Source organism: Macaca nemestrina, chromosome 8, assembly GCF_043159975.1.
Source record: "Macaca nemestrina isolate mMacNem1 chromosome 8, mMacNem.hap1, whole genome shotgun sequence".
Lineage (NCBI taxonomy): Eukaryota > Metazoa > Chordata > Mammalia > Primates > Cercopithecidae > Macaca > Macaca nemestrina.
This window is the reverse complement of record NC_092132.1, coordinates 11,216,531-11,237,460: the sequence shown is the minus strand read 5'-3', so window position 1 is coordinate 11,237,460 and position 20,930 is coordinate 11,216,531. Positions and strand designations below refer to the sequence as shown.

General features: G+C 35.7%; 1 long non-coding RNA gene across 7 annotated transcripts in view; it reads left to right on the top strand.

Moving 5' to 3' along the window:
* The window catches only part of LOC105467304 (uncharacterized), a 62,416-nt gene that overhangs the window by 30,275 nt on the left and 11,211 nt on the right, over positions 1 to 20,930 (top strand). For 6 of the 7 annotated variants that reach the window (XR_011606717.1, XR_011606718.1, XR_978754.2 and 3 more), the window contains 2 exons: positions 2,520 to 2,589; positions 15,840 to 15,985. This is a non-coding gene — a long non-coding RNA (uncharacterized lncRNA). Of the gene's footprint in view, positions 1 to 2,519; positions 2,590 to 15,839; positions 15,986 to 18,874; positions 18,985 to 20,930 lie in introns of all 7 variants that reach the window. The other variant, XR_011606716.1, reaches the window with a different exon arrangement.

The following is a 20,930-nucleotide window of genomic DNA, read 5'->3' as shown; positions in this document are numbered from 1 at the left end:
CTCTGGAAAGAGGGAAGGGAGAGATGCAAATCCACATGGGCAGACATGGTGTGTCTGGGTGTCAGAGGACAACCACACCCTTGTCCTTCCATGTATTGCTGTAGCTCACTTCCCCATCCATCAGCCTTGTTTAAATGCAAGCTAGGTTTTTGGGCTTCACTTACCTTCCACTCTTTTCTCAACTGAACACAACCTGGTGTGTTCCCTCATTTCACAAGTGAAAGTATGTACTCTCAATCTCCCTAATTATTGAAATACCACTTCTATTTTGGTTGTATGAACCACACTTTCATGTTTTCTTTCTATCTCTGATTGCCCTGAGACTTAATTGCCTGCAGCGTATCATCTGGCTGCTTTGATCATATCTCTGTTTTTTGCCATAAGTCCTCTCGTCTCCTCTCTCTTCTGTTCTTTTCCCTACCCTTTTCTTTCCCCACATCCTCTTACTGAACAATCTTATGTACTTCTTTGGAGTCAATTATCACTATGAACTATTATTAATGTCTCCCCAATATCTGTCATGAAGTAAGTGGTCAACATCACTTAAACTTATTTTATAATAAATAAGTAAATTATCAAGAGGTAAATGAATTTAGATGTCTAACAATTGGAAAAGGGCTCTAATTTAGAAACATACATCTCAGATTTATCTGTATTGAGATGATACTTAAAGCCAAAGAAGTGGCTGAAATTATCCACGGAATGTGTGTCAGGAACACAAAGTCCTAAGGAATACTAATAGTTACAGGAAGAGGAGAGAATGGGGGTCTCTTAGAGAAGTCATGGTTACCAAGACAGTAAGAGTGAAGTGCATAGGACATGCAATGTTAGAAGCCAATGGAAGTAAGAGTTTGGTGGTAGAGGGGTGGTCGACAGGTTCTGAAGGCTCAGGAAGGGCACAGAAACATGTTCTTTAGGTTTGGCAGTGGGAAGGTCACTGCTGCCTCAGGGTGGGGACTTTTAGGGTCGCTCTTTTCCCATCAGGCCAGGTGCTTTTATGCCTCTAGGTCTTTGCACATTGCATTCCCCTACATCTAAATTGCTATTTATTTCTCCATTTCTGTTTCTGACAAGTTTATATTCATCTTTCAATGCTTGCTTATTTAGTCAACAAATATTTATTAAATGTTTACTATGTGAAAGGTATTGCAATGAAATCCCTTTGTGAGAAATTCCTTCACCAATCCTCTATGCAGATGCAAAGGTTTGCTTCTCTGTGCAACCACAGCACCCTGTACACTTCCAACCAAAACCCTCAATCCCCAGCCCACTGAACTGTGGACAGCTGTTTACTCCCTCTCTCTAGAACAAATTCTTGAGAGCAGGAAATTGGTTTTATTCCTCTCTGTATTTATAGCACCATATTTTATGTTAAATTCATTTATCTACTGACTCTTCACCTTTATTTAAAAATCATTTTGATTTTTGTCTCTTTTCTCTTGATACCTGACAGGTATCAATGATACACTGATGGAAGTTCATGTCCCCTGTTATAAAAGAGGTTACATTTATTCTCATTGGAAAAAAGAATCATATAGGTTGGAAGTATCATTGAATGGATTTGAATAAAGGAATACATGTGGCTATACATGTATAAGGCAAGCTACTTCCCTTCATCACTCTTTAGTTGTTATCCATCAGAAGAAGGAAGATTAGTTAACTTCTTCCATGACAAAAATGGTAGTCTCATTTTATACTTACCAATTAATGATCTGTTGATAAATAATTCCTGGCTTATTTCACAAATGTCTGCAGTAATTCTGCTTAATCTCTACCATGGTCACAACCTTACCTGTTCCAACATCTATCCAAGCAGCATGTCTTAAAATTTAGAGAAATTGTAAATAATGGGGTAGAGCCACTCACTGGAGGTATGAACAAGCTGCCAAATTGCTCTTCAATTTTTAAATTGCTTTGACACAAGCAGCAACTATGAAAAAGATAAGCTTAGTACTTGTCAAACCACAAGTGCACTATAAGAAGATTTCAGAGAGGATTTTATGTATGGCATGCCACAGTCTCACTGGGTGCTGAAAAGCAGTTGTGAGCATATCTGGCATTAAGGGAAATTATTAAAACTCTATGATTTGAAATGGATGGTTTACTTCCTTTTCCTTATCCCACTGCAGATTCTACTGAACAATAATTTGAGTCCATCCATTTATCCCCTGTGCCAGCATAAGGTTTCCTGGGGGAAATCTAAACTGTTTCTAGAATGGACTCTCATTCCTTGCTTCCTTCCTAACAGCTTTTCTTCATATGTATTAATTTTTAAAAATATCTTCTATAAGGTACTCTCTGTGATAAGTTATGTGAACATAAAGGCAAATGTGACCCAGTCTCTGACCTCAAGCATTTCTGGTCTAGATGAGAAGCAAGAGATTAAGTTTTTCCCTGCTCTCTTCTCTGTGCTCCTAAGGCAGCCCCTACATGATTGCATCACAACACAGTGAATCATAATTATTTCAACTATTATCTTTATTTGCCTAATGCTCTTCTTCTACCTATTCTGTTTACAGACCCCACCACTCTGATTGCAAGGATGAGTTTGTGACTGAGATCTGGCCCATCACAGTAAAGCATACTTTGGTAACATAAGTAATTTAGGAATGTCCACATAACACAAACCATACAAACTGGAAGCCCCCTCTAAGCATTTTAGGCTGGAACTAAGAACAAAGAGGTTTTCTTTTCCTCTTGCAGGTAGTAAATTGTAGGAATGTGACTCAATGTGATAGCACATATACTGTCACATGGATAAACACATGAGAATAAAGATGATTTTGAGAGAAAAGTGGTGATGAGAAGCAGACAGAAAGATATCTAGCAACATCAAGTCATTTATTCCTGTCTCAGATATACCTGGATTTCTCTAGTTAATATCTATAATGTAAGAGAGTTTTTATTTATTTGTTTGTTTGCTTACGTTAGATCAGGTTGAGATTTTGACACTGCAAACTGAAAGAACCCTGACTAGCAATTGGAATTGGTACCAGAAATGGGGACAATAATTTTGAAAATGGAAATGTGAAACTGGGTTTTGTCAAGATGAGATGGGGGAATCTTTATTAATCACTCTCCACTCCCCTCATCATCCTCAGCTAGGAAATATTTTGTTGCAAAGTAGGACAGCACTGGGTTACAGGTTTCTTGTGGTATCTTGAAACTTCAACCATGTGTCCAACAAAACCAGAATATCAGTGACTTAGTAGAAAAATGTGATGATATTGGACTGTAGGCTTTGTTCTGCATTCTTCAGTACATTTCTACAACAAAAAGACAAATTGATTTATCTGAAATCACAAAGAAATCTGTATGTACCTCTATATAAAAAAATTCTTTCTACACAGCCTCAGCAATGCTAAACTGGAAAGGTTAAGGCAGGAAAGTCCTCTGTAGTATTGGAAAACTAAGTGTTTTACCCCATGATAAAGTTAGTATAAGCAAAAACAGGACAGTGAGAAAAGTGGAAGAAGATTAGATTCTTCCCTGCCTACCCGAGGTAATCATTCCCTATGGCCTAAGCAACTTGGATGCAGTGGTGAGGAGGAAAGGGAATTAGCTTTACCTTATCATCCTATCCTTTCTTTCACTTTACTCTGAGGTAGGAGTCAAGACAGTAGCCATTAATCTGATGGTCAGAATGTCAGGTCTATTGATAAGCAATCAAAGGGTTACGGTACTTATTCAAAGATAATGACCAGACATATGTTCTTGCATCAGTCTTCCAGACTAGAATTTTAAAGAACACTTAAGGCTAGACAAATGCCAAATATCAAAAAATGAGGTTTGGATGGCACATTCCCTAAGACAGTCCTCAGGCTCATTCAAGCATATTTAGCAAAGATTCAACCACAGAATGGGATTTCTTCTCACTGCACAACACCTTTTATGAATGGTCCAGGATGATTCCAGATAAGTGAATTCACCCAGTAGGCAGATTCTGTGGCAATCATATCAGTTGAAAAAGGAACTTGGTCTGTTATTAACAAGCAAGACAGGCCGGGCACGGTGGCTCAAGCCTGTAATCCCAGCACTTTGGGAGGCCGAGACGGGCGGATCACGAGGTCAGGAGATCGAGACCATCCTGGCTAACACAGTGAAACCCCGTCTCTACTAAAAATACAAAAACTTAGCCGGGCGAGGTGGCAGGCGCCTGTAGTCCCAGCTACTCGGGAGGCTGAGGCAGGAGAATGGCGTGAACCCGGGAGGCGGAGCTTGCAGTGAGCTGAGATCCGGCCACTGCACTCCAGCCTGGGTGACAGAGCGAGACTCCGTCTCAAAAAAAAAAAAAAAAAAAAAAAAAAAACAAGCAAGACAATGAATGGGTGTACATTTCTATCCTTATCCATTGGAGTATTGTGTATCTGGCCAGTGGCTACTGCATATTACTTCCTCTTCCTCCCTCTTTCCATGAGACAATTATGTTGATTAATATTTTACCTCAGGACTGCTTATTAGAGAGAACAGATAGTGATAGTTATCATTAGCTGAAAGTTTACAGAATCTTTTTATGCCCCAACTAGAGCTCAGCGAGAGGAAGGCATAACATTTAAACATGGAGGAAGTAACATCTGGACATAATTTTGGAAGCAGCAATTACAATGGGTAGCTGTTATATTGGGAAGGAGCATTTTTTTCAATTTTTGTATGCTAAAAAGATTTTGTAAGTAGTCTAGAAAAGTAAAGACTTGATTGTAAACAGTACACAAGACTCCTTTCTTCTGGCAATTGGAAATAATCTCCTTTGGCTACCACCGATATGGGCAAATCCTCATTTAGGTCTCTAAAATTGTTCTGTCTCCTGAGGATGTTTCAGGGTCAGCCTGTATCTTTATTTGGAACTTTTCTGCTACAACCATTGAGCGATGGTCTCCTCTGTTCTCAAGAGTCTTAGAGCTTCAAAGATAAATCCCTAAACCATTTGGTGGCCAATGTACCGATTTGAGGAAGATAAAATCAAGTGGGGAAGAGACAAGGTGAACCCAACATAGAGTTCTCAGTTTTAGGTCTCTGATATCCTCAGAACTTTATTGGTTCTTGTGGCTCCCAATACAATTATATAAACCAAACTAGTATCTTTCCAGTTAATTCTGTCTGTCATTAAGCTGGTTAAAAATGGGTTTCTTTCACTTCTATATGAAGAAGTCCTGAAACATACTGTTATCTTTTCCATGGAGTCATTGAACATTCATGTAATGAAACTGAATTTCTTTAACAGTTATACAAATTTAACCCAAATTGGTAACTCATTGAACACTGTTAATTAAGAAGGAATCACTATAAAAGGCAGAATTTATATAAATCATAATTAACAGCCTTCCAATTTAAACATTTATTGTGCTCACAAACAGTATGACTCAATCAGGTGTTAAAGTGAACTAAATATGGCCTGAGAAGGACTCCATACTTCTATATTTGAATTCTTGCGGACGATCTGCAACTTTGCTTAATAGGTAGACAAGATCGAAAACCTAATTTAGGAGTATGCACCTGTAACAATAGCTGAGTGGCCATACCTCAGTCATTCATACACTGCTGAGTGTTCAGACTGTTCAAATAAGGCAAAAGCTGAGCTGTAACCAATCCAGCTGTTCTATACCTCACTTCAAATTTATGTACCTCATTTCCTATGTCTTTTTTTTTTTTTCTTTTTTTTTAGATGGAATTTTGCTCTTGTCGCCCAGGCTGGAGTGCAATGGTGCAGTCTCAGCTCACTGCATCCTCTGCCTCCCAGATTCAAGCAATTCTTCTGCCTTGGCCTCTCAAGTAGCTAGGATTACAGGCATGCGCCACCGTACCCGGTTAATTTTGTATTTTTAGTAGAGACAGGGTTTCACCATGTTGGTCAGGGTGGTCTCGAACTCCTGACCTCAGGTGATCCACCCATCTCAGCCTCCCAAAGTGTTCGGATTACAGGCATGAGCCACTGTGCCCAGCCATTCTTTTGTCTATCAATCTTCTACCACCATGCTGCTGCATTGAAGTCTCTGTGAATTGGCTGTGACTTTAGGGGGCTGCCCAATTCGTGAATCATCCATTGCCCAATTAAACTCCTTTAAATTTAATTCGGCTGAAGTTTTCTTTTTATCACAGGTATTATAAATGTCCATTCAATAAATATTATATAGCTAAAAGGCAGCAAGGCAGAGTGGCTGAGATCCTGGCTTCATAGCAGGCAAGTCCCAGGCTGGACACCCATTATCATCTACTAATGGTGTGGCTTTGAACAGCTTAAATATCCCCAGCCTAGTTTTCTTTACCTTTAAGATTAGTATGATACTAGGAATGTTGTCAGGGTTAACTGAGTAATATAAGCAATACTCTCAATATTACTATCGTGCATAGTTCATGATCAATAAATAGTGTTCTCATTGATACTCTCAGCCATTGACTCAGATGTTACTGATAGGATGAGAGATTCCCAAGTGTATCAGTAGTCAGAGCCGGGAACATTTATTCCCACAATGCTCTCTGGTCATTATTCCAAACTATCTTGGTACTAATCAGTAATCAAGCCTATGCAACCACTCTGTGCAGTGCCCGGTCCTGAGTGCTACAAGGTACCTTGAAAGATGCAAGAAAAGGCCTGAAATGAAGCACAGAGAAAGAAAGAATTTAGAAACTCAAGTGCTCACCTCCCTACACCACACCTCTCTTTCCATTTCATATGTAACCAGTGGAACACAATTATGAAAAACTCAATTAAGATAAGCTTGTCTTAAAAAAATAAACACACATTCAATTTATATCATTTCTTAGAATTAGTTTGGTAGGGGAAAAACTCTCATAATACTATTAAATTTCCCATTCAACTCTCAGTCAGAGAACAATGGCTGCTGGCAATAATTGCTTTTTAAATGACTTACTGCAACTCAGGGTAAACACTGCTGTAATTACAGTCTCGCAGAAGAAGTACCTTATGATGAGAATTTGGACAGACCCAAAATATCATTTTGTTCTTTCTGCCTCTTTCCATGAAACCTTTTCAGTCTTTCATTTCTGACAATAAGTCCATTTAGAGAAATTATCATTTTCCCTTGAAAAGCTAAGCAGGCAAGTGTTTAGGTAATAGAGCCACAGAATTGTCCTTCAAGTTGGCTTAGAGAGCTTATTCAACTGTAACTCTTGTCCCTGCCATGCTCTGGGTGTCTGCTTCATGGATTGCACTCTGCAAAACTGCTTTTTCTATTCCTCTGCACACACAGCAGGTAAATGACTTCTTCGTTCAGGCACAAAACAGACTCAAATCTCAGTTAGGCACCACACCCAACTACATGGTTTCTCAATGCAATGTCCCAATGCTAAATTCCAGGAAAAGAGAATCTAATTAGCCCAACATGGGCCAGGGACCATCCCTATTTACTAAGTTCTGGCCAGGGAGGAAAGCTCATGAAGCACAAACAATTCTCCCTCTTTGGAGGGCAGGGAACACAGTTTTATTAGAGGCTGTGAATTGAACAGATGCCCAAAAAGGTTCGACTGTTCACATAGTATCTCTACTGAACATATAGTCTCTCTAGTTTGCTGAAGAGGAACTTGAAACCCAGAAAATCAAAGCCCATCAAATTATCAAACTGGTGAGTATGCAGCTTTGAACTCAGATCTTTCTGACTATAAAGCTTGTAATTTCTATTAAATTAGTAGTTTCATAGTAGAGTGTGCAATACATTCCACTGGCTTTAAGAAGAAAATATCAAAAGTATATTGCCAAATTCAGATCAAATTCAGAATAATATCATAATGGTGGTGCATACATCACTTTTATCTGTGGTATAAAAGTTAAAAAACAAAACTATTAAAAATAAGTGTAACTACAATAATTTGTTAAAGAATATACAATGTAAAAAGATGTAAATTGTGATTTCGTTGTCACAATTGACATCATTCTACACTGTATATGGGAGGGGAAATTAAAAGTATAGAGGTTTTATATGCGATTAAAGTTAAGTTGTTACGAGCTTAAAATAGACTGTTATGTTTTATGTAAGTCTGTAACCACAAAGCAAAAATCTACAGTAGCTATATAGGAGGTGAAAAGAAAGAAATCAAAGCATATTGCTACAGAAAATCATCAAATCACAAAGGAAGATAACAAGAAAGGAACAAAAGAACAAAAGAGCTACAAAACAGCCAGAAAATAATTAACAAAATGGCAACAGTAAATCCTTACATTTTAATAATACCTTGAAGTATACCTTATCTATTATTTACCTTGAATATAAATAGATTGAAATCTCTAAACAGAAGATATAGAGTGTGGATGAATACAAATTTAAAAAATTAAATTAAAGAAACAAAAAAAAGAGTACCCAAGTATATGCTGCCTATGAGATACTCACTTCAGCTAAAAGAGCACTCATAGACTGATAGTGAAAAGATGTAAAAATATACTACACACAAATGGAAACCAAGAGAGAGCTGATTATCTATACTGAGACAAAATATACTTTAAGTCAAAAACTGTAAAAAGAGATTTACATAATGATACAAAGGTCATTTCACCAGGAGGATATAATAATTATAGAAACATATGCACCTCACACTGGAGCACCTAAATATATAAAGCAAGTATTAACAGGTCTGAAGAGATAAATAGGTGGCAACACAATAATAGTAGAGAACCTGAATACCCTACTTTCAACAATGAATAGATCATCCAGACAGAAAATCAATAAGAAAACATTGAAATACACTTTAGTCCAAATGTACCTAAAATATGTATACAGAATGGTCTTTCCAACAGCAGTAGAAAACACATTCTTCTCAAGCACACACAGAATATTTTCTAGGCGAGATCATATATCAGGCCACAAAACTAGTCTTAACAAATTTAAGATTAAAATGACATCAACTATTTTATCCAACCACAACTGAATCAACAACAAGAAGAAAACTGGAAATTTTACAAGTACAAGAAAATTAAACAACTTGCTCCTAAAACAGCAGTACGTCAAAGAAGAAATTGAAGACAAATGATAATGGAAACAACAATGTATCAAAACTTACAGAAGTAGTGAAAGCAGTTCTAAGGAAGAATTTTATAGTGATAAATGCCTACATTAAAGAAGAAAGATCTTGAATAAACAACCTAGTGTTACATCACAAGTAACGAGAATAAAAAGAACAAACTAAGCCCAGAGTTAGTAGTAGAAAAGAAATAACAAAGATTAGAGAAAAAATAAAGGAAATATATACTATAAAAATTATGGGAAAAAATAACAAAACTGTGGGATTTTTGAAAAGATAAACAAAATTGACAAATCTTCAGCTAGACTAAGAAAAAAACAGTAAAGAAAATTAAATAAAATATGAAATGAAAGAGGAGACCTTACAAGTGACACCACAAAAATACAAAGAATCCCAAGAGAGATTACTATTAACAATTATATGCCAGCAAATTGGCTAATGTAGAAAAAATAGGTAACTTCCAAGACACATGCAACATACCAAGATTGAATCATGAAGAAATAAAAAATCTGAACAAACCAATAATGACTAAGGAAATTGAATCAGTGATTAAATAAAAATCTTCCATTAAAGCAAAGTTCAGGACTTGATGACATAACTAGTGAATTCTAGCAAACATTTAAAGAAGAATCCACACAAATCCTCCTCAGGCTCTTCCCAAAAATGTAAGAGGAGAGAACATTTCCAACTTATGAGATCAGCATTACCCTGATACCAAAACCAGAGAAGAATACTATGAGACTAGAAAATTACAGATCAATTTCCTTGATGAATGTAGATGCAAAAAATACTACATTATATACTAGCAAACTGAATTCAGCAGCACATTAAATGAATCATAAAAAGTGGAGTTTATCACTTGGATGTAAGGATGGTTTAACATGTGCAAATAAATAAATGTGATACATCACATGAACAGAATGAAGTCATGATCATATCAATTGATGAAGAAAAGGCATTTGACAAATCTCAACATTCTCTTATGATTAAAACTCTCAACATAGTAAGTATAGAAGAAATGTATCTCACCCAAACAAATGCCATATTTGACACATCAACATTTGACACATCTTACTGGTGAAAATATGAAAACTTTTCCTCTAAGATTAGGGATTAGATAAGTATGCACATTCTCACTACTTCTATTCAAATAGTACTGGAGGTCATAGCTAGAGCAATTAGGCAAAAAGAAGAAATAAAAAGCATGTAAATCTGAAAGGAAAAAGTTAAATTGTCTCTGTTTGCAGATGACATTATCTTATATAGAGAAAACCCTGAAGACTCCATGAAAAATAATAACAAAAACAAATTCAGTAAAGTTTCAGGATACAAATTCAACATACGAAAATCAGTAGCATTTCTATACATTAAAAACAAACTATCTGAAAAAGAAGTTAGGAAAACAATCCAATTTGCAGTAAAACAAATAAAAAAGTATTTAGGAACAAATTTAACCAAGATGGTAAAAGATCTGTGTACTTAAAACTATAAAACATTGATTGAACAAATTTAAGATAATTCAAATAAATGAAAATATTCAAAATACCACGTTCATGATAGGAAAAATCAAAATGGTCAAAATGTTTATACTACCCAAAGTGGTCTATAGATTCAATGCAATGCTTTTAAAAATTCCAATGGCATTTTTTCTTACAGAAAAAGAAAAAACAACCCTAAGATTTATATAGAAAACAAAAAACCCTGGAATAGGCAAAGTTGTTGTGAGAAAGAAGAACAAAGCTAGAGGCATCATACTCCCTGATTTCAAATTATATTACAAAGCTATGTTAAGCAAAACAGTATGGTGTTGGCATAAAGACAGACAGACCAAAGAAACAGTATAGAAAGCTCAGAAATAAATCTATGCATATATAGACCACTAACCTTTGACAAAGGCACCAAGGGTACACAATGGGGAAAGGATAGTTTTTTCAATAAATTATGTTAAAGAAATGGGATATCCACATACAAAAAAAAAATTGTATCCCTGTTTTACTCCATTCACAATAATCAATTTAAAAGGGATTAAAGACTTAAACATAAAATTTAAAAGGGATTGAAGACTTAAACACAAGACTTAAGACTGTAAAATGCCTAAAGGAAACCTAGGTGAAAAGCCCCATAACATTTGTCTTGACAATAGTTTTTTGGATATAACATGAAAACACAGGCAAGAAAAGTAAAAATAAATAAGTGGGATGACCTCAAACTAAAAAAGTTTCTGCACAACAGTGAAAACAATGAACAAAATGAAAAGGCAACCCATTGAATGGGGAGAAAATATCTGCAAACTGTATCTCTAATAAGGGGTTAAAATACAAAACATGGAAAAAATTCATAAAACTCAAGATCAGTAGACCATATAACATGTTTTAAAAATGCGCAAATGACCTGACAAGACATTTCTTTAAAGAAACATACAAAAGGCCATCAGGTATTAAATATATTATTAAAAATGGCCAATATCATTAATCATCAGGGAAATGTAAATCAAAAGCACAATGAGCTATCACCTCATAACTTTTAGGGTGACTAGGTCAAAAAATAAAAAGATAGCAAGCGTTGGCAAGAATGTGGATGTGCATGAAAATGAAAAGTAAATTAAATTCTACACATGTTTAATATGCAGATTGACTTTGAGGTCTTGACTTGGTTTGTATGTCAAATGGTAACATCTATTGTAGAGACAAGTGATAGTTTTTTAATATGGAGAGCTTAAAAATTGCATTTGCTTATTTGCTTACCCACTATTCCCTTATACATTGTTGGTAGGAATGTAAATTTGTACAGACATTGTGGAAAAACAGTATGGAAGTTCCTTAAACAGTTAAAAATAGAACTCCCAGATGATCCAGTAATCCCATTTCAGGATACATGTCCACAAGGAATTGAATCAGTATGTGGAAGAGATTTCTACATTTCCATATTATTGAAGCATTATTCACAATAGCCAAGATATGGAAATAACATAAATGTCTACTGATAAAACAACGGTTAACAAAAATATGATGTGTATATATATATATATATGTACATACACACATAAACATGCACACATACACACACACACATGCAATAGAATATTATTTGGTCTTTACAAAAATGAGGAGACCTTGCCAATTGTGACAACTTCAAACATGGATGAACCTAGAGGACACTACACTAAGTGAAATAAGCCAGATGCAGAAAGACAAATGCTGCATTACCTCACTTATATGTAGAATTTATAGAAGTTGAAATTATAGATGCAGAGAGTAGAATGGTGGCTGTGGATTGGAGGCTGGGGTACACGGGGACAGGTTGGCCAAAGGGAACAAACTTGCAATTATCATATGCATACATTTTGGAGACCTAATGTATAACATAGGTGACTATAGTTAATAACAATGTCTTGTGTATACACTTGAAATTTACTAGGAGAGTAGAACTCAAGTATTCTCACCACACACACAGAGGATAACTATGTGAAGTGATGGATATTCCAATTAGCTTGATTGTGGTGATTATTTCACAGTGTATACATACATCAAAACATTGTGGTGTACAACTTGAATATACACAATTTTTATTCATCAATTATACTTCAATGAAAAGCTTAAAAATACTATTTTGGCTATTTGAGGTTAAATAAAATATATATCAACATTTTAAAAAATACAAATGGTAGAAATATTTTTCTCTTTATTTTAGCATGAAGACAAAAAGTAAATTAAATTCTACACATGTTTAATATGCAATATGCAGATTGACTTTGAGGTCTTGACTTGGTTTGTATGTTATGGTAACATATATTGTAGAGACAGGTGACAGCTTTTTAATATGGAGAACTTAAAAATTGCATTTGCTCATTTGCTTACCCATTATTCCAAGGTATTGCGTTGCATGTGCCCTTAATAAAAAGGATGCACAGATTACCTGTAGTTTTATTTATTTTACCACAATATGGAAAAATAGTCTCAAAAAATCCTGCAAAAAAAATCCCACAGCTTGAACATAGTAATAACAATGCCAAAAGGGACTGATGAGAAATAGCACAGTTACTTGAAATATGGTTTTAAGAGCCACTGTTCTTAAAGATAAATTTTGCTTCAAGTGTATAGTGAGCCTTGAGATATTAGCTAACTAGAGTATAAAACCATTACAATTAGAAAGACATTTAACATCTAAGTATGCAGAACATTATTAATAACATGCTTCAGTGAAGAAAAAGGTTCTCTGTGCTAGGAAAAACAAAGTGAAATGACATAATTTTAAATACATCATCTATTTAATTTTTATATCATCCCCTTTCACTTGTATTTCTGGACATCATTATAGCATATTAGATTGAACTGTATGAAATGGCCATTTTCAAAGGCCAAAGGTTGAGCATTAGCAATTTAATATTTTTCAACCCATAAATAATAGTTGCACATGATTCAAAGTAAATAAATATGCATCTCCTGGGAGACTTTCTTGAAGTTTTTTGATAGATGAGGTGTATAATCAACAGAATTTGTAGACTCCTGTTTTGTCTCATGTTAAACTAGAAGAAAGATTCACTGACATGACAGCATTGGATGGGGTCTCAAGGGATGAATATGCTCTCAAGAGTTGGAGAAGGTTTTAAAGAGAGAGTGAGGGGATGCATCCTGAGGCAGTGGGTAGAAACCAGTGAGAGATATCTGCGTTGACCAAGATAAGAGGATATGAAAGTACATGCTGACTTGGGGCAAAAGGACTAATTCTCTTTGGCAGAAAAGTAGAGAGTAAAGAGACATTTATTAAATAAAGCCTCTCCCCTTGCACCATGACCACTTCTCAAGTGGTCAGCAGGACAGGGGGCAGATGCTAATGGCATAATCTGACAGTCCACTTTGGGCCATCACACTGCTCATCCTCTATACGGTGTATCAGCAAGACCCGCCCCCTCCGCAAAGGCTTACATACGCAAGTGGTTCACTTCTATGGTGAGCCTCTGCTTTCTCCGTAAACCCAAGAAGTTTTGCACATTTATGTGGATAAGATAAAAAATGCATTCCTCACTACTCTTCTGATATCTCTTTCCTCTGACCATCAATTTTCTGCCTTCCATCAAAATACAGTATGATGGGGATTTAGAAAGTCAGGTGTGAATCTGCCATTATTTCTGAGACCAGCTAGAAAAAAAACTAAATTTTGTTCAATACTTTTTGAAGGAAAGCAAAGTGATATGAAAAAATTTGCCACAGTGGCAAGAACCATCACACACACACATACACACACAGAGTGTGACAGAGAGAGATAAACCACTTTTTTGGTTGTTTTTTTTTTTTGATGTATTTCATTTTTATTGAAGCATACTAGATGTACCTATTTTCAGGATACATGTGGTAATTTAATGCATTCATAGAATTTGTAGAGATCAAATCAGTGTAAATGTGATATCCTTCACCTTAAATATTTGTCTTTTCTTTATGCTAAAAGCAAACTATTCTCTTCTAGCCATTTTGAAATCTATAATAGATTATTGTAAACTATAGCAACCTTACAGATATATCAAACCGAGGGATAGCATTTTTTGTTGTTGTTGATGTAGAACTCATGTGTATAAGGTATTAGCTGAATGCATTCCAAAAGAATTGCTACCCTCTTTTTGGAATACAGAATGAGAGACTGAAAAAAAGCAGAAATTGTTGGATGTTCTATACATTGATGTTGCCCCCCGACACACACAACAATATACACACATGCATGTACAAAACCTCGTGGTAATGTGGCCTTTCACATCTTTCCCTTAAAAATGGATAAAATGTATGTCAATCATGCCCATTAATTTTACCCACTTATATAATAAGAGACAAAATGCTTCCTTAAAAACTTGACAATAACATAACTTACATTTAGTGAAAAGGAGAACCTTTTATCCTTCGTTTATTTTTTTTTTTCCTTAATACTTTTCTATGTCTGGAGTACTTTATTGTTTCTAATTAGAAAGTGTAGTTAAATAATGGCTGTGCTTTTCTAAATTCTTCATGAAAAGCACTGATCAATTATTGAGTGATCTAGCCAGCTTCCTCTTGTTATCCATCCCTGAAGCAAGTCCAAATGCTTTGCCTATGTTATCCTAATCAGGTGCCACTACTAATCCCCTAGTGTCAACTAACAGCATACTCACAGGAATTAACCAGCCTCTCATAAGTTCCTCATAAAACCTAGCCCTTTGCCTTGATGGAGCAATGACCCTTGAGTGTCATAAGCATCCTGATTTCCTAAGAAGGCTTACATAGCGGACATGGGCATTCCATCCACCATTTACAAAGCTCAGATTAGGCAGCGCAACTCAGAAAAGACACTACAATCACTGACATATTTACTATTTTCAAATTACTTTAATGGCATGGTCTCTCATTTAACCCACACAGTCTCTTCGTGATAGAAGTATTGTTATTATTATTATAATTATTATTATTCCCATTTCAATTTTGTAAGTGGGGAAACTGAGAGACCAGAGAAGCCAGTTATCTGTGTGTGTGCCAAGAATCTTCAATAACACCACACAGCAAGGAACTGGCAGGGCTGAAACTTTCAACTAACCTTAGAGTCCTTCTCCCTCTCAACATGCCTGAAACTACAGGAAGAATCTTTCTAAAAGCAGCCCCCCAAAATCACCATCTCTCAGAATGGTTATAAAAATATTTTGAAGTGGAGAAAAAGGACATCATCTAAACAACTGCCACAGTGACACAGCAGAACAAATTTTCTACATCATGTATCAGTCAACTTTCAGTAGGTTATGCTGCAAAATAAATTATCACACAAATTCTAGTAGTTTAAATCAACAGAGCTGTTGCTCCCATTCCCATCCATATGAGCAGATTGCAGCTCTTTTCATCTCCTTTTCATTCCAGGATCCAGGCTGAAGGATCACCTTCCATCTGTGACATGTCAGGATATAGCCAAAAATCAAACAGCAAGCATAGAACCATGGGGTGGCTCTCGAGATTCTGCTTGGACATTGCCTACATAACTCCCACTCCAATTCCATCAGCCAAAAGTAAGTCTTATGGAAATATCTGATGTCAGTACGGGGTGACGTCATCTCCCTTCAAAGGAAAGGCCTCCCAGACAGACCCTGTGGATGTGGACCTCTTAGAGAGCGACAGCACGTAGTTTAGACAACTCAAACAATGTTTTACATATACATACTAAGTAATAGTATGCAGGCTTTTGAAAATGAAACATTAAGTCTCTAGTTAATGACCTGAAAAAATATTCATGATGAATATTGTTCTACAATAATCATCCATCTCCACCCACTAATATGTAAATTCCATGAGGGCAGAACTTTGATCTGTTTTGCTCACAAATGTATCTTAACTACAGGCTGAAAAAAGCATAGATCATCATAAAAAGTTATTAAAGTATTGAATAAAGGAGGTTTCCTCTGAGTACAATTTTATAGTCATATTGATTTTGTGCAATATTTGAGTAATCTTTTGGTCTTGAGCGTTTTCTTATTTTTATTTTTGACCCATGAGATATTTAGAAATTATATTAAATGTTTAAATGTATAACTATTTTTATTTATGACTTAATTATATTGAAATACTTAAAATGATGTGTTTGCTAAAGAGTTTTTAAATTTGGGGAGTATTTTCTTTATAGTCTAATGTACCATGAATATTCATAAATACTCCTGGTATATTAAAGATAATGTGTATTCTTTAATTTTTGGATTCAAGATATCTTTGTATGTTAGTCATTTTATAAACTGCACTGTTTAATAAAATTTTCTATAGTCTTACTTTTCTTCTCAATAAATTATTTATTAAGAAAGTGATATTAAAATATTACACTATTAATCAGGACTTATACATGTATTTTTGTAACTATCGATTTTGTTTTATATATTTTCAGGTTATATTATCAAGTTTATACAAGTTTAAAATTGTTATAATTGCCTGCTAAGTTGAACCTTTTATTGCTGTAAGAGAATATTTATAGTAATACTTCATTTGAAATCTATTTGTCAGATACCTCTATAGCAACAATAGCCTTACATTGTCTCTTGTGTGCCCTTAAGAGCTTTTGTCCACATCTTTCCTTTTGACTTCATGTGTCAACATCTTTTAGATCAGTTTCTGTTAAATAATGTATTGTTAGATTAGCTTGTCTATCCCATCTGGAAATATTTAACAACTGGTAAGTTGTGTCCATTATTGTAGTAGGCCAATCACATAGTAGATCCTCAAAAAAAAGTTTGTTGAAGGAATAAATGAGTAAATAATTGTGTTTTTTTTTTTTGTTGACTGATATATTTGAGTTGTAAATTTTATATTAACTGTAATTATATATGTGTATGACTAACACAGGTATATAGGTATTTGGATTTATTTATACTACTTTGTTTTGATTTCCACTTGTTTTTCTGATTTTCCCTATTTCTTGCTTTTTTATTAAAATAACATTTTATTACTTTTTACTCTACTACTCTAAAATGTATATACTGTATTTGTCTTTTTTTAGTCATTAATCTTTTTTTACCTAGTGAGTTAATAAAATATATACAATCTTATCTTTACAAATCTATCCTACAATACAAAAATCAGTTCATCCCTTCATACATAATTTTTAAATTTTGGTCGGGTGTTTTCATTTCACCTTGCTTTCTTCAAGCCAATATTAATTATTATTAGTGCTGGTTTGCAGAACCCATGTTGACATAGATTTGCTCACATCCTTATGGTTCCCCTCATCACCATTCACTGTGACTTCACAGGCCTTTTCCACGAGACCAGTTTTCTTCTTCAGGAGTACAAACTTTCACAGTTCTTTCAGTGATAGTTTGTGGGTGATAACCTCTCTACGTTTTCATTCATGTAAAATATTTTCATTTCACCTTCACTCTGAAATATAATATTGCTGGGTACGAAATATTACAGTAGTAGTTTTCCCTTCCGCACTCTGAGGAAATTTGTTCTGACTCCTGACTTCCACAGAGAAAGCTGAGTTGAACAGCCATCCTTTTAAATAATCTGACATTTCTCTCAGGTTGACTTTAAGACTTTTATCTTTATTTTTGAAGTACAGCAGTTTAACTACAGAGCATCTAAATTTGGGTTTCTTTTCTATCAAGCTAGCTACCTAAATCTGATGATTTGTGAATTTTATCATGAATTCCTTTTGAAAAATATTTCCCACTATGTCCTCTAGTACCCCATTTTTTCTGAAACAAATTAGGCTAAAGTTTTCCATTCTACCCTTCTTTTTTTCTACTTCTTCTACTTTACATCTCTTCTCTCTGTTCTGAACTCTTGGTAATGTCTTTCTGTCAAATCCTTGCACCGATTCCTTAAGGAATTTTACTGTCCTTTACATTGCCTCAAATACTTTTGAATTTCAATGATCACATTTTCTTTCTAGAGGTTCTATGTGTTCTCTTAAAAACATGCCTGAAATGCTATTGGTAGTATTTTATTCATTTCTCATGGTTCTCATTTTTTACATTCTTTAACACTTTAAACACACAATTTATATTATGGGCTGGACACACCTGTAATTCTAGCAATTTGGGAGGCTGAGGTGGAAGGATCACTTGAGGCCAGGAGTTTGAGAGCAGCTTGGAGAAAATAACAAGACCCTGTCTCTACAAGTAAATAAAAAATTAAAAACTTAGCCAGGTATGGTGGTGTGTACCTGTAGTCCCAGCTACTCTAGAGGCTGAGGTGGGAGGATCACTTGAGCCTGGGAGATCAAGGCTGCAGTGAGCTGTGATTGTGCCACTGCACTCCAGCTTGGGCCACAGAGCAAGACCTTGTCTCAAAAATAAAATAAAATAATGTGTATTATGTATACAACAATGACAAATCTGTAGTTCTAGGGAGCGTAGCTCTGTTGTTGCTCCTGACTTAGTCATGATGATAGATATCTTCCTGTTTTGCAGTTTGGGATTGTGAACTCAGCTTCTGAGATCCTTTGCCACCAAGACTCCTCAGTGGTCTGGACGGCAGACCTCCACAGGGGTTGACATTTGTCTCTGCCAGGAACCCAAAGGTATTATGAACCCCAGATGACTTGACTTTATTTCTCAGCTTCTCTCCTCCAGACTACAAAAGTAGGGTGAGGATAGGATCAATTTAAATTCAAAACACAAGTGAATCGGGCCTTTGGGAGCCTTTCTCCACTCCCACAAAGAAACAATCTTTCTCATTTTTCTCTTTGCTGGCAGCCAGAATCTTTTTCTCTGGAAGGTCTTGGAGGGTTGTGGCCTTGTTCAAGAGGCCTCAGTTCCAATTCCCAAAGCCTCACTTCTTTTCTCAGTCTCTTGCTCTGTCCTTAGGCAGGTATTGGGGCTTCGCTTATACTTTCAGGCTTCTCATAGTAAACTAACCACTTAGGGCCTCCCTCGGCTGGTCCTAGCCAAGAGTATGTTACCAATTTTTCTTATTTATTTGTCTGCCTCTAGGAATAAAGGGCATATCGCCTTTTCCAGGGGTGATTAGCTTCAGTTTTGTTTACCCTCATTTGAGAGCCAGCCTATGTTCTGTTCTTCACGCAGCTTAAAAAGGAATCGTGCACTTTGGATGTTAAAATAATAAATAAGTAGTCATACCTATTGGGCTCAGCGTTCTTCTCTTTTTCTCTATTTTTGAAATCTATACTTTATAGTCTATAAAACAGGAAGAGAAGACAGGTGACTGACACCTATCACCTCTGCCTGTTTCATCTGCTAACAGCTCTGAGGAATATGCAGCACTTTTTAAATCTCATTTTTCTTTTCTTTCTTCCTTTCCATCATTATCTGAAAGTGATCAAGAACTTTGTAGAGACCCATGCACTGATTAGATAAATCAGATTGTCCCTAGAAGGCAGAAGCAGCCTTCTGTCACTCAAGTGCTTGTGTATGCCATGAAGCACCTGTGTCCTTTCTTGCCCAGGTAATAAAATTATAGACATACAAAAGATCCTGATGGTTCCAGAGGGAGCAGCATGTCTAATGAAGAGATAGACAATTTAGTTTTCCTTTTCTTGTATTTACTGGTTAGCTCTTATGTGACAGGAAATGTGCTATATGCTATGGCTACAATCATAAATGAGACATTTCTTTCCCTCAAAGAGGTCATTGTCTGGTAGAGGAGGAATGCACATAAACACAAGTCATACAAAGTAAGCTTTGTGAGAAGGAAGGTTTTTCTGAGATCTGCAGAAGAGTTTCTGGAGGAGACAAAACCTGAAATAAATCTTCAGAAATAACTGAGAGTCAGTCCATTCCTTTACTTTATATGTATTTATTAATTATTGATTATGTGCTGAATATTAGGATAGGTCCTTGACATACATCTGTTAATGACAGTCATAGTTCCCATCATTATGGGCTGGCATGCTTTGACCATAATGATGTGCTGTGCTTAGCAGAAGTAGCACAGTTAAGTGTGTCTGAAGAGCTTTCACTTCCAAGTAATGTGTCTTTTGATTGGTCATTCTTTCTTGGGCCTCTGTTTCCTTTCAAAATGTCATATCCTCCTTTTTCTAAACTTAGTCGACTTTGGATTGGTGTGGAGAAGCCACCTCTGTTGCAAGGCAGGCACCCATCAGTCACTGTACTAAGAGCTCAGCATTGCTCTCTCCACATCTTTGCCTCATTTAGACAGTAATTGCAAACATTCCCATTGACTTTACTGGAATCTTCTACTTATTATCTCTTATAGAAGTATAGATACTATAGGTGGAGACAGGAAACTGAGGCTCAGAAATGACATATCTGATGTAACCATAGGTGCTCATAGATGGGGTTTGTTATAATTGTTTGGGGGGTTCACATAACAGAGAGAGCTACTGTGTTCTCTGCCAAATGAACTGTAAGTAACCCTGGTGAGAGTAGACTTATGCTATAGATATGAATGAGTGAATACAAAGCTAAAAGGTTACATTTCTCTTTTTGTTAGATTCTATGGTTTGGTTAGATTTAGTTCGCTCTCTAAAATTGCTCAGATTATAAA